General features: G+C 36.2%; 1 non-coding gene across 1 annotated transcript; it reads right to left on the bottom strand.

Moving 5' to 3' along the window:
• Nucleotides 1-7126: 7126 nt before the first annotated feature.
• On the bottom strand, nucleotides 7127-7233 carry LOC131629537 (small nucleolar RNA R71). Its single transcript, XR_009292052.1, has one exon. It is a non-coding gene; the product is annotated as a small nucleolar RNA R71 (small nucleolar RNA).
• Nucleotides 7234-10763: the final 3530 nt, after the last annotated feature.

Below are 10763 nucleotides of genomic sequence, written 5' to 3'. Positions count from 1 at the left end.
TGTAATATAACTATTTATAACTTATTTGTCATCAAACATAAATTGGTACAATGTTTAATTATCCTTCTTTTAACTAGAGAATCACTTTCAAACATCTAAAAACTAAGACACCATTTTAACCAATAAAGTAAAAAACATAAATTTTGGTCAATTAGTTAAACACTTTCAATTTTTGAAAAATGCAGTAAGTAGTTCATATGTTCTAGACTTTTCGAATTTACAAAATCGAAATGCTCAAATATTTGTTCCAGTGAAAGAAGAAAATCCTTAATCACTCTGGGATATGAAGAATGTTAGATGAATATACAAAGATCAAATTTCACAGCAATACATTAACTATCTCTTTCTAGTACTTACTTACTTCTACTTATAACCAACCTAACTTAACTATCTCATTATCCAACACTAATAAACATGAATAAGAAGCTTTCAAGAAACACAAAGATAGACACAAGAGCACCATTGAACCACAGTATATAGACAGAATGAACCACAAGGCCAGAACATGATTAACTGTTCAGATATTAACAACATTATATCTAAGGTAACAACACAGTATATAGACAGATTGAATACCTGAAGAAATTCTACAAGTCTTCAAAAGCGTTAGTGGAATGAAACACCAAACTAAGCTGCTGGAAAAAATTCTACAAATCTTTAACCGAGCTTGAGTAAAGCAAGCTTCAAAGAACAAAATGAAATCAATTAAGCTAATGGAAGAAAACCAAAATCAAAAGAATATGAAAAAAAAACAAAATTTAAGAGACAATCGAACAGAACTTAAGCAAGATCAGGTGAACAACTTCTGGAATCTCATTTCATAGCAAAGTTATGTTCTCCACAGTGTTACAAGAATAAACCCTAAAATAGAAGAAATGGAAGAGAAGAAGTGATACCTGGCCGGAGACACGACGAAGGAAGGAAGAAGAACGACGGCAAGGACAACTGTGACGCGAGGAGAACAGTGACGGTGACGGCGAGGAGTGACGGCGAGGAGATGGTTGTTATCAGCGAGGAGTGACGGCGAGGAGAAGAACGGTGACAGCGAGGGCAAGAACAACGAAGACGGCGCGAGGGAGAAGAGAAGAACAAGGAAGAATGAGAGGCAAAACGCGTGTTTTTGTTACTTTTGTTTTAAATTTTTTAATTTTAAATAAGCTACGAGAGCACTTTTCAAAAGCGTTTTTGTAACCATACCTATACCAGCGCTTTTTAGGGTAAAAGCGCTCTTGTACCCCACCCCCTATAGCAGCACTTTTGAAAGCGCTTTCATAACCCCCCTATAAGAGCGCTTTTGAGAAGCGCTTTCGTACCCATGCCTTTACCAGCGCTTTTTGAAAGCGCTTTCGTAACCCCCCCTATAAGAGCGCTTTTTTGCGTGTTTTTTTATTTTGTTTTTAGCGAAACCTATACCAGCGCTTTTTCCTAAAAGCGCTTTCGTAGGGGTGCTGCTAAAAGACAAATTTGACATAGTGTGATATTTTTTTTAAAAAATATTTTAAGCTCACACCAACATCATTAAATATTGCTTTTAAAAATAAATAAAAATTATCCAGTACCCTACAAACATATAAGGTATTAAGAAAAAAATGCAAAATCTAGAGAGATTTTTTTTTCCAAAATAAACTCAGGCAAACAAGATTAATTTATATAAGAGTTAACTTAAATAACATTTAGTTTTTGTTTGAAATTGCACACTTTTTTTTCATAAACATCAAAACAATGAACATTTTTCTCAAAAATCTAAACAAAATTTTTGTTAACTATAAACATCAAAACTACCATTTTTCTACAAAATCTCAAAAATGATTTTTTAATAAACTACAAACATAAAAAACACTTAATATCATTGAGATCCAACATTTTTTTTTTCAAAAACTCAAGTTTAGCACTATTTTTTTCAACCCTAATATTTTTTAAAAGATTTGAAATTAAGTTATTTCATTTGAAACAATACATTGCAAAACTTAGGCCTACATATGACGATATTTCATTTGTAATGAGTCCAACAAATTAGTGAAACACTTATTGCTCCTTCAGTTTCAGGCACATGAACTTATTCAATATATTTACCATTTTCTTATGCATTAACCCTGATTTGTTAGCATATTTAAGAGTATTCCCGTCTCTAAACATAGTCTTAAAGTAAGCTTATTCTATATCTAAAACAAATCAAACTAGGCTAAATTCTGAAAACTTTTATATTTCTATAGTCATACTATGGGTAATCACTTGAAAGTTCCATTTATGCATAACTATTTCTTCTTTTTGGTTCAAATTTCATTTATAACATTTTTCAACAATCCATACCAATTCCAAAGTTTTAAATTGAAATTCCGTTAACAACAAAATAAAATAATTATTAATATTCTTTCTCTTTTTTATATTAAAAAGTTTAAAAAATTCATTAAATATTAATCATAAACTTCATTTATCGTAGAAATTAAACAAACAACTTGAACAAACATCACCACGCCCCTAAACTTAACATGAGGACAATGTCTCAAGTCTCAACTATAAAAAATGTAGAGCACTATGGTGTGACATTACGAGACAAAAAAATAAAAACTAAAACTAAAATTAATCATGAGATGAATTGTAAGTGCAGAAAATAAAATTAATAATAAGAAACCGCTCGAAGAGAGAAAATATTTACCACCGCTACAACATATCTCTGGGATGAATTGCAAGTGCAGAAAATAAAAATTCTCATTGGCCCTATAAACAGATCTCTAGCATATTGCATTGGACCGTTAGAATCTAAATCTTGATATCATTGCAGGTTTGTTGCATACAATATATTTTTAATATTTTGTGAAAATAATGTAATTACAAATAAAATAAAATGCGCATTCACCTTGGTGATTTGTCATGACCGAGGTGATAGTTAAGTGTTTTTTCTATACTATATACATCGCCCTTAACAAATATTTGCAGTCCATTTAATGATTATCAATGCTCAAGACGCTGCCATTAGTGATCCACGTGAAACCGAAGAGACATCCATTATAAAACATATTGAATGTTGAAAATGTAACCTAAATGAAACATATCTCTTGAAACCTAAGGACGCTTGGAAAAGTTCTCTATGATGGATTGCAAGAGTAGAAAATTTTCTGGGTTCAAAGTTTGTTTTCTTGAATATTTATTTGCACCGAAAATGATTTATTTTTGGTTTAAATACTATTTACCCCCTGCCAAATTAGCGAGATTCGGTTTTCCCCTTATTAAAAAAAATTTAGCCTTGACCCCTTAAAAAAAAAGATTCTGTTTTCAGGAACCCCCTGTTCCATGCTATTCCATGTTTGGCTGACTGGGCATTTGATTTCATTAAAAAATTGTCTCAGCCAGGTTTTGAACCCGGTTTCATGTGATTATTATGCAAGCAAGCTACCAACCGAACTACACATTTACTCTGTTATAACTTATGACTTTTTTATACTTATACTTAGAAAAATTTAAACGTTAACATTAAAACTGATATTAACATTAAAACGTTAAAATTTAAACTTTTTTTATAAACTAACATATTAATGTTTATTAACATTTTAATGTTACATATATATATTTAGACTTAATAGGATTCTCCAAGATTCGAATTTATCAATAGAAGATATTCCCCAAGATTCAATAAATTCGAAGATCTAAAGTCTAAATCTTGAGGGAATTTAATTTTTATCTAAATTCCTAGGAAATTTGATTTTTATCTTGGACTTTAGGGAATTTGAATTTTATTTTAATTTTAATATTTTGTGTAAACAATGCAATTTTGAGTAAATAATGTAATATTCTGGGTAAACAATGTAGCAACTTAAAAAAAATTACACCCCTCGGTTTTTTGAATAAACCGAGATAAAAGATATGTTAGTTTGGAAAATAATAAAAGTGCAATGTTGGGGTTCGAACCCATGTGCACATAACTATATCCCTCAATTTTGTAATCACCGAGGTGTTAAGTGGAAACTTTTCATGACACCATTTGTTACCTTGCTACTTTATCTGAGGTAAAATGCATTTTGTGTCTGAGGTTAAAAGCATTATTTATTGTAGTGTGTCTTTTTTCGCATAACCCGTAAACATCAAATAACTCCAAGTAAAAAGTTTAATTGTAGTGTGTCTTTTTTCGCATAACCCACTAATCCAATTGATTACAATGGTTTTCCACTTAGATAACCTCTAAGTCTTCTAGAGTCTACAGATTACAACTTGATCACTCTAGGAATCCTTTTACAATCAATGTAAAAATAAAGTTTACAAGAGTATAGATTTGCTTCTAATAAAGCTGTAATCACAACAGTGATATTTCTCTTAAGTTCTAAACTTAACACTCACTAAATATTACAAGAGTTTGTGAGGTTGAAGATGAAGTTCGTAAGCTTTTGAATTTGACAGCGTTTCAGTATATTTGCACAAGTGTTCTACTTTGCTTCTGATCAGAACTTCTATTTATAGGCGCTGAGAGGAAATGACCGTTGGGAGCATTTAATGCTTTGCGTGAATAGTACAACGCTGCATTTAATGTTTCACACTTTTGTCAACTACCTCGAGCCTTGCTTTTGCTGCTTTTACTGACTTTGCCTTTTGTAGCTTCTAACGTTCCTTTTGTCAATCAGAGATTAGACGTTTCAGCCTTTCATCTTGTACTTGCTTCTGGACTCAGATTTTGTAGATAACAACGTTTGAATATCAGAGTCAATCATCTTGGTGCAGAGCATCTTCTGTCTTCTGACTTTGTGATAACACGATTTTATATCGTATATTTAGCTTAAAATCCATGGATATTTATAGCATTTTCCGTTTATTATGTTAATTTATTATGATATTACGCGAGTTTTTGCTTTGTTTTAGGTTTTACACTCTTATTATGCCGAATTGTGAAAAAGAGAAGAAATGGAGCCAAAACGACCCTTATCTATGCCTAAAAGACGTAAATTGGGTGCTGAAGTAAAAAGGGAGTGCAATTAAAGGCCAAGTGTGCTGAAAGAGACCCAAAGGCCCAATGAAGCAATCCAACCCACGAAGGAAAGCAGCCCAAGCCACACAAGTAAGCAGAGACGCACGTCTCTGCCACCTCAGCAAAAGGGAGACGCACGTCTCCACCTCCCTAAATTCTCTCCACTTGAGACGCACGTCTCAAGTCTCCCTGAAGAATAGGAGACGCACGTCTCCACGTCCCAGTCTGCAGAAGTTCCTCTTTTCACGCAAAGCAACTGCAAAGCCCCTCCTATAAATAGGACCAGCCACTTCACTTCAATCGGTCCGATTTCCTGCCAACGAAGTGCTGCCGAAATTGTACCGCGAACTGCTTTTCCTTATTCTGCTTTCATTTAACCGTTTATTTTCTCACAACGATTTCTACACTGGAAATTGTTGTGAACTTTTCGTAGATCTAGCCTTACGTTAGATTTATTGTTTTATTTCCTTGTTTTTATTTTCTGCCATTTAAATTCCGAAGAACGATCCAGCCAACCTGTGGTGGAAGTTCGAGTACTTCAAGATTCAATTCAATTCAGATTTATTTAATTCAGGTTTTTATTTACCGCCTTTATTTATATTATTATTGCATGATATATTATATGCCATTTAATATGCCTGTTATTATGAACCGAACCGATATATGTATGTTTAATCGTATTAATATGTCTGGCTAAATTACTAAAGGTGTCGGTATGTAAAGTAAGTTAACCGTAGGGATCCGAAATAAATTGGCTTAAATTATGTTTTATTAATTATCACTTATTTTTGGTTTGTATGTCTAATTTAATTAGTAAGTCTTAAAACCGATAGAGCGAAAGTTTGAGGGCTTAGGACGGTCAAAGGTTAAAACCAATAGAGCGAAAGTTTGAGGACTTTAACTGGATAGTAGACATAGGACGTTAGTTTTAAGGATGGCGAAAGCGTATTAAAACTAATTGGAACTTATTTATTTTCAAAAATTGTTTTTACACTCGAGCGGGATGGCGAAAGCGTACGTTAGGGTTATTAGCTTGCTCCGAGTCAACAGAGCGAAAGTTTGAGATTAGGAGATTCAAATAGATAACAACCTCGTAAAATAGGCATTTTATTAATTACATTGTTTCCAAAAAGCTCTTTTAAAATCTAATGGGATGGCGAAAGCGTACATTAGGATTAGGATAGTAGTCTGAATCAACAGAGCGAAAGTTTGAGACGAGGATTTTTAATCAATTGGAATTAGTAAAGATTTTTAATTTAATTATGCAAAAGCCAATGGACCTTCGGATTACCTTTAGTTAAACGAAATACATACTGATACCTGTCTTTTATTATTATTCTTTATTTTCTCACAATCACTTTCCCTTAGGAACAATCGAAATTTTAGTACTCCTAGCTTTACATAGTAACCTTAGATAACGGTAGATCGATTCATAGTCCCTGTGGATTCGATATCTTTTAAAACTACACGACACGACTGTGCACTTGCAGTTATCAGATTTATAGACACGTAAAGTCGCGATCAAGTTTTTGGCGCCGTTGCCGGGGACTATTTAAGTCGATATCGTAACTCACTGTTACACCGTAGAGACTAGGATAATCCTTCCCTTTCATTCTGAACGATTGTATGCCAAATACTCGTTCACAAGGAGGAGATTTAATACAACGAATTAACGAGATCGAACGTTTCATTAACGTTAAACGACGAGCTCGCAATCTTCCCGAAGTAGCAGAAATTTCGATTAATCAGGAATTGATTTTTACTGATCAAATCAATCTAATTACCCCGAAGTTAGAGATGGCTGCTATTCGTCCTCTTAGAGACTATGCCGCTCCTTCGCGCGCTGAACCGCATTCAAGTATCGCACCACCTGCGATTGAAGCGAACAATTTCGAACTGAAACCTTCACTGGTCCAAGCTGTTCAACAGAATCAATTCTCTGGAAGCCCTGTTGATGACCCCAATCTCCATTTATCCGTGTTCGTGCAATATGCCGACACTATCAAAGCCAACAACGTTAGTTCCGAAGCTATTCGATTACGCCTTTTCCCTTTCTCCTTGAGAGATAGAGCGAGAGCGTGGCTTCAATCCCTGCCTTCCAATTCCATAACTACGTGGGACGAATTGAAGAGAGTATTCTTAGCGAGATACTTTCCGCCTAGCAAAACTGCTATGCTTAGAGGTCAAATCAACGGATTTACCCAGAAAGATAACGAATCACTCTTCGAAGCTTGGGAACGTTACAAGGACATGCTTAGAATATGCCCTCATCATGGACTCGAACCATGGCTGATCATCCATACTTTCTATGGTGGTCTCTTATATAACACTAAAATGACTATAGATGCCGCTGCTGGCGGAGCATTAATGGACAAACCCCATGATGAAGCATACAAACTCATAGAGAACATGGCACAAAACCATTACCAATGGGGTGGAGAACGAGCCGCTCTAGAGAAAGCCCAAACCAAAGGAGGAATGTACGAAATAAGTGGTATAGACCGCGTTAACGCTAAAGTAGACGCTTTAACTCAAAAGATCGAGAATTTGACCATCACTCCTTCAGCCACCGCTGCCGCTGTAACACCTAACTGCGAGATTTGTGGATTGACTGGGCATGTAGTTGCTGAATGCCAACTCTTGACTGGAGTCCCATCTGATCAAGTAAATTACGCTCAAGGAAACCCTTATTCTAACACGTACAACCCTGGATGGAAAAACCACCCGAACTTTTCTTATAAGAACAACAATGCGTTGTACGCGCCTGGACAAGCACCTGCTGTACCACCTGGCTACCAAAAAGCGCCTGTAGCTGCTCAAAACACCCCTAGGAAGTCAAATCTAGAAATCATGATGGAGAACTTCATAGCTTCCCAACAACAAACCAATAAGGACTTCCTGAATCAAAACATCCACAATAGCGAGCAACTAAAACAACTATCGAACAAAGTAGATGCTTTAGCTACGCATAACAAAATGTTAGAAACTCAAATCTCACAAGTAGCTCAACAACAAGCACCTACTGCTGCCCCTGCTGGCACGTTTCCTGCTCAACCTCAACCCAATCTTAAAGGACATGCGAACGCGATAACACTACGAAGTGGAACGAATTACGATGGACCCATAGATCCTAGAACTCAAAACGTACCCATGTCACAACAAGAGCCAAAGGAAACCCAAAAGAAAACAACTGATGAACAAACTGCTAAGACTGATGAGAACAATAACGAAGTGGAACCCGAAAAAGAGAAACCTTATGTTCCACCACCACCTTATAAGCCACCAATTCCTTACCCTCAGAGATTAGCTAAATCAAAAACCGAAGCGCAATTTAAAAGATTTGTAGAACTTCTGAAGCAATTAAACATAACCATACCGTTCACAGAAGCCATAACTGAGATGCCTTCGTACGCTAAGTTCTTAAAAGAAATCTTATCAAACAAAAAGAAACTCGAGGATAACGAAACTATAACGCTTACCGCTGAATGTAGCGCTATCATCCAAAATAACATGCCTCCAAAACTGAAAGACCCTGGTAGTTTCTCTATACCCTGCGTAATTGGAAAAACCATCATAGAAAAAGCCTTATGCGATTTAGGAGCTAGTGTTAGTTTGATGCCTCTTTCAACCTGTAAGAAACTCAATCTAGGTGAGCTTAAAGCAACAAGAATGTCTCTTCAACTAGCAGACCGTTCAGTTAAGTACCCTGTAGGAATGTTAGAGAATATCCCTGTTCGTGTAGGTCAATTCTACATCCCAACTGACTTCATCATTATGGATATCCAAGAAGATTCTAACATCCCGATCATATTAGGAAGACCATTTTTAGCAACCGCTGGTGCAATTATAGATGTAAAGCGAGGAAAGCTTACTTTCGAAGTAGGAGAAGAGAAAATAGAATTTATCCTTTCCCAATTCCTAAAAGCACCTTCTATAATTGACACATGCTGTTCTGCTGACATAATCGACGAGTGTGTCAAGGAAATAAAATCCGAACCAAATAAGGAAACCGAGATCTTAAGAATTCCTATGCCGCCAATTCTTGAAGATGACAACTGGCGTGAGGAATATCAAGATAACCACCTGAGTGAATGCTTAGCTTTAACTCCTGATCCTATACCTGGACCTAAGAAACCTGCTATAGAGCTGAAAACACTTCCTACCGATCTTAGATACGCATTTCTAGACGAAGAACTAAACCGACCAGTTATAGTGAACGCCAACTTAGGACGAACCGAGACTGAAAAATTACTTAATGTCCTAAGAAAATACCCTACCGCTTTAGGATACAACATATCAGATCTGAAAGGTATAAGCCCTTCTCTGTGTATGCACCGCATTATGCTCGAAGACGATAGTAAAACCTCTAGGGAACATCAAAGGCGAATAAATCCTATTATGAGCGATGTGGTTAAAAAGGAAATCCAAAAACTGCTAGAAGCTGGAATAATATATCCTATATCCGATAGTAAATGGGTTAGTCCTGTTCACGTCGTACCGAAGAAAGGAGGAGTCACTGTAATCACTAATGCAAAAGGAGAATCTGTAGCACAACGTACCCAAACTGGATGGAGAATGTGCATTGACTATAGGAAGCTAAATAAAGCTACCCGAAAAGACCATTTCCCTTTACCTTTCATAGATCAAATGCTCGAACGCCTAGCTAAACACTCACATTTTTGTTATCTGGATGGATACTCCGGATTTTTCCAAATTCCTATCCACCCTGACGACCAAGAGAAGACCACATTCACCTGTCCTTATGGTACATTCGCTTATAGACGAATGCCTTTTGGGCTCTGCAATGCACCCGCGACCTTCCAAAGATGCATGATGGCAATATTTGCCGATTTCCTAGATGGAATAATGGAGGTCTTTATGGACGACTTCTCTGTCTGTGGAGGAAGTTTTGAAACATGTTTAGAAAACCTTGAAATGGTGCTTAAACGATGCGTAAGCGTAAACCTAGTCCTTAATTGGGAAAAATGCCATTTCATGGTTCGACAAGGAATTGTACTTGGACACATCGTATCCGATAGAGGAATCGAAGTTGATAAAGCAAAAATCGAAATTATCGAAAACCTTCAACCTCCCAAAACCGTTAGAGAAATAAGAAGTTTTCTGGGACACGCTGGTTTTTACCGACGCTTCATTAAAGATTTCTCTAAAATAACCAAACCCTTAACTGAACTACTCATGAAAGACGCCGAATTTATTTTCACCGATAAATGCACTGAAGCATTTCAAACGCTTAAACAAGCATTAATCTCTGCGCCAATTATGCAACCTCCCGACTGGAATGAACCTTTCGAAATAATGTGTGACGCGAGTGATTATGCTGTAGGAGCCGTTCTAGGACAAAGAAAAGATAAGAAACTGCATGTCATATATTATGCGAGTAGAACCCTAGACGAAGCTCAGATGAATTATGCCACGACAGAAAAAGAATTATTAGCTGTCGTATTTGCATTAGACAAATTCCGTTCTTACCTGGTAGGAGCCAAAATAATCATATACACTGACCACGCCGCCATTAGGTACCTCCTAACCAAAAAGGACGCTAAACCAAGACTTTTGAGATGGATCTTGTTACTACAAGAGTTCGACCTGGAAATTAAAGATAAGAAAGGCACTGAAAATGTCGTAGCAGATCACCTCTCTCGATTGGAAAATCTGAAACCCGAACAAGTACCAATCGACGATGATTTCCCTTATGAAAGACTCATCGCCCAATTAGAAGCAAATGAATTCGAACCATACCATCCAAACTCTGAAACCGACAAATTAGCTGAAATAGCTTTAGCCCGAT

The sequence above is a fragment of the Vicia villosa genome, unplaced genomic scaffold (assembly GCF_029867415.1).
Source record: "Vicia villosa cultivar HV-30 ecotype Madison, WI unplaced genomic scaffold, Vvil1.0 ctg.000577F_1_1, whole genome shotgun sequence".
NCBI classification, from domain to species: Eukaryota; Viridiplantae; Streptophyta; class Magnoliopsida; order Fabales; family Fabaceae; genus Vicia; species Vicia villosa.
This window is presented reverse-complemented; position numbering and strand designations above follow the sequence as displayed.